Source organism: Corylus avellana, chromosome 5, assembly GCF_965113065.1.
Source record: "Corylus avellana chromosome 5, dhCorAvel1.hap1.2, whole genome shotgun sequence".
NCBI classification, from domain to species: domain Eukaryota; kingdom Viridiplantae; phylum Streptophyta; class Magnoliopsida; order Fagales; family Betulaceae; genus Corylus; species Corylus avellana.
This window is the reverse complement of record NC_142494.1, coordinates 18482-23108: the sequence shown is the minus strand read 5'-3', so window position 1 is coordinate 23108 and position 4627 is coordinate 18482. Positions and strand designations below refer to the sequence as shown.

The 4627-nt window shown below is 39.1% G+C and overlaps 1 pseudogene; it reads right to left on the bottom strand.

Moving 5' to 3' along the window:
• Positions 1-276: 276 nt before the first annotated feature.
• On the bottom strand, positions 277-2035 carry LOC148585178 (uncharacterized; annotated as a pseudogene).
• Positions 2036-4627: the final 2592 nt, after the last annotated feature.

Below are 4627 nucleotides of genomic sequence, written 5' to 3'. Positions count from 1 at the left end.
CAACCATCCCCAAACTAAGATAAAAGCACAAATACATAATTCCAAAGTGTTGACAAAAAGTTATATGTAGATCACCCTTCCAACATGCTCAAAAAAAAAAAAATCCATAGCCCAAAATGTTTTAGAAACAAAACATTACAAATCTCCAGGGTTTAAACACAAAAAGTTGGCAATTGGACCATTCTTCATCATTCATAGTTGCCACATTTTTTCTTTCCTTTGTCCTTGTTTGTTGCAGTGGACTTCCCTTTCTCCTTCTCGATCCTTTGAACTCCTTCAAAACTTGATGGAGGCTTGGCAGCAGTGTGGTGCTTTTAGTAGAACATCATGTTCAAAGTTAAATTGAGATTCATTTTCTCTAGTCTTTTCCAGGAGAGGACCACTTGAAGTTCTAGGTTCAGTGCTCACTACCATCTCTGACTTCATCAATAGAGTTCTTTTGACAAGGCTCATCTACAGATGTGTCTTGACCCATCATAGTGACACTATAAGGAGGGAGAGAACCAGTTAATGTTCTCCGTTCAGCACAATGCTCACTATCATCTTTGACTTCGTCAACAGAGATATTTTGATGAGGGTCATCTCCACATGTATCTGGATGCATCATAGTGACAGAATCAGGAATCTCCGATTGAATATGATGCCATTCATCATCGGAGCTGTGCCCACATCTCATTGAGGCAGTATACTCATCATTAACATCCCCTGTAACCCTGCCTTCTTCCAAAGTTCCTATCCAATCTTTAGCCAAGTTACAACCTTCTTGTTGAACAACTGGAATATCGCTTTCAGATAAATGTTCCAATAGTTTAGTCAAGTTCTCTTCTATGGACTGACTCGAAGAAGAGGTACTTTGCTTCTGCTTCTTGGCATTTATATAAGGATCACTACAATCATTTAAAATATTTTGGTGTTTATGGAAGTCTCTAACCATGTTTTTAGTAGCCGGTGCATTCTTTTTCCTCTTAGAGGGCAATAAATTTCCATCATGTGGATCACTTTCCAGTAGCTTTGATGCTCCTATGTGTTGAGCATCAAAGCAGCTCCCATTAACTCTCCATGTAAGTGGGTTGTGATTACCATTATCCGTAAGTATTCTGCCACCTGCATTTGTAAATGCCAATCCACTCTTTTCCTTCAAGTAATCAGTATATGGATGACTACCTTCAGGGATTGAATCTTTCAGCTGTTCATAAAGAAGCACAAAAATTGAATTATGAAAAAATAATGAGAATGGATGAAATGGGGAAAAGCTGATAGGAGAGAAAAAGAGATTTCCAATTTTTTTTTTTTTTTTTTTTTTTTTTTTTTTTTTTTATATTTTAAGAAAATACCCCTTACCTGTTGTAAGGCAGGTTTAGGCATACAAGCTCTTTTATGGATAATAAAGGGGAGAACATCCCATTTTAACAGCTCTGGTCCAGCCGTTCTAAGATCTGTTGGCGATGTCTGACAAAAGAAATGTTTGTGTTCAACATCAATATAGAGTTCCAAGACCCAAAATTTTTGAAGGAGATAATTGATGTGTTATGTGAAAATATTCAAATCCACAACAAATTTACTCGCATGCTAGAGTTAAAATCAGAAAAGTATTACCTCATGCACTATGTGTTGGAGAACATCTTCATAGCTTTTAGAAAAATCAAAACATACCTTTGAAGCTGGGGCAGAATAAGCATTATTGGTGCTTCCATTACTGGGACCAAATAAACCCTCCAAACATCTTAAAGCCAACATTTCCCACATGTTTCTCCCCAAATTATGCGGTAAGTCTGGAGCAATTTCAATCAAATATGAAAATATAAAAAAAAGACACACACACACAAATCATCTCAACCCTCCTTAAAGATTGATTAAAAAAGTTATCCAAACAAAATTATTTTATATAAATTTAGATTCAAATTTAAATTATTCCAAAAAAAAAAAAAATCATAATACCGTGTAAAATAGAAATGTTGACTTCCTTGAAGCTTGCAAGGGCTTCAATGACCCAAATCCATTCAAGCTTTGAAGTGTAACAGGATGATTCGTCCATGGGAGGACCACTCAGTATTCAAGAAGTTCCACAAGCCACAAATTTATTGACCCACACGTTTTTGCTCTGTGCAAGACCTTCGATTCAAGAAGAAGGGCTCAAACCAATGAAACTAATATCCCAACATGAGATCCTAAAGCTCATATACGCAAAAAGTATACAGAGTAAGCAGTTCACCATATTAGGCTTAATAATTGTTTTACCAAAAAAAAAAAAAAAATCAAAGCATGTTCACCATATTAGGTTTAATAATTGTTCCAAAAACATTATATGTCATAAGATTTCAGTTTTGGAAAAATGCAATAGTGATGCAGATCGCAATTCCAGACACTTGCGCACCAGGTCCCTGGAACTGCGATCGATTGCACATGGAGCACTATGTTAATTTTTTGCGTTGTTAAATTAGGTTAAGCCGTCTTTATTTCCTTGTTTTAGTAGGATTAGGGTTCTGGGAGTCAATATTTCGTCATTTTATTAGGTTTAAGGTTTTGGGGATATTTATGTTATATTTTATTATGTTTAGGGTTTTGGGGCTATAAATATATGCTTATAGCCTCAAGAGAAAACAGTTGTTGATTATTATTGATTTTGATTAATGAGAATACTCAGAGTTGAGTTTATTCCTCTTTTCCTTTAAACTTTAGAGAGTATCTAGTGTTTTTAGAAGAATGCTTAGATCATTGATAGATTCAAGATCTGGAATTAGTTATCCGCTGCTTTATTGTTGTTTTTCGCTGCAGCCTACTAAGTCATGCTGAATCAGTTGGTATCAGAGCTCAGTTACTTTCGATGAATGGGGAGGAGCAACCGCTTTGCAGACATGAACGAGGTGTACGTGCGCACGGAGACAACACGTAAGGAGCAACCGGCGATTCGTTTGAGGCACATCAGTGGTGGGCCGAACAATTATTGTCGCCAACCAAGACCGCGATTCGCGGAGGTGGAAGGCAAATCTATCGCTGAACGTTGGCAACACACGGAGGATCGATTCAGGGCTATGAGGGATCAAGTTGAAGACCTCACTACCCAATTATCCAACTTGTGTGGTCAACATGAGAACGGATCTAGAAACCTGTTTGCGGAGCGCCGAACACACGGACGTCAGCACCTTGTGTAAGCTCATGCCAATCGGCGGGTAAGTAGATGCGAACTCAAAATCCCGAAATTCGACGAGGATCTAGAACCCGACGAATTTCTTGATTGGGTGTTGGCTGTTGAAGAGGTTTTTGAATTCAACGGGGTGCCCAATGAACAACGAGTCTCTTTGGTGGTACATACATTCCGGGGAAGAGTTGATGCGTGGTAGCAACAACTGAAGAAAACTAGGAAGCGAGGAGGCAAATTGAAGATCAATAGTTGGGAGAAACTATTGAAATATATGCGGGTCACTTTCTTGCCCCATAGTTATACCATGGGTCAAAAGTCACAAAATTGGAGACAAGGGTCTATGGCTGTGACGAAGAAAACATAAAATTTCTACAAAAAAGAGGTATTTAGGGAGACATGGAGTGAAGTGAAGGATCCACGACAGGGCAATTGGACCTTTACTTGCCAACCACAAATCCAGAAACCGATATTCTGTGGAGGAGGAAAAAGAATCTGTGGATGAAGAGTTTGCGGAGTCCAAATTCATTGATGAAGAGTTCAGACATGAAGATGTTGAAGATCCTTCGCAAGGATTCGTGAATTGTGATTCCCCACCAACCTATGATGATGATGTTGATGAGGAAGAACCGATTGAAGGACCTTTAGCATCCGACCTAGAGGACGAGTACGAAGAGGATGGATTTTCTCCCATGCTTGACGGTCTCTACCCCGAAGAAGATGACCAAGAGGAAGAGTACAAAGAAGATGGTTTTTCTCCCATGTTTGGCGGCCTATATCCCGAAGATGATCAATTGGAAGAGGAAGAGCCCACGGGTGACATCGACAATTATGAAGAGGTTGATGAAGACTTTTCAGGTTAAGTGCCTAATTATAATGATGAAGAGGGTTATGTTGATTTTCTTGGTGTTGAAAGTATTTTAAATTCTCCTAACAACAATTGTGATGAGTTCTATGTGGATGAGGAGAATTATATGTTCACAAGGGAAACAACGGTTGACCCGTCCTTGAGTATCTTCATGGCGCGTGAAAGGGAGAAGGAACGAGAGAAGAACGGCAAATTTGTAGTATTGCCAAGTGGTGCGTGGGGCTTTCATGACAACCATCAAGGTATTTCGATGATGAGAAGTGTCATGTTTTATTTTGGGATGTGGCCTTATTTTGATCTTGAGGAAGGGCGAGTGGAATGAGTTGATTGGACATCCAAAGGACCGTGGAAAGAACTGGCTGAATTCGAGGGCGAATTCTCTCCAACAAGGGGAGAATGATGCAGATCGCAATTCCAGACACTTGCGCACCAGGTCCCTGGAACTGCGATCGATCGCACTTGTACATGCGATCGATCGCATATTGAGCATTATGTTAATTTTCTGCGTTGTTAAATTAGGTTAAGCCGTCTTTATTTCCTTGTTTTAGTAGGATTAGGGTTCTAGGAGTCAATATTTTGTTATTTTATTAGGTTTAGGGTTTTGGGGATATTTATGTCAT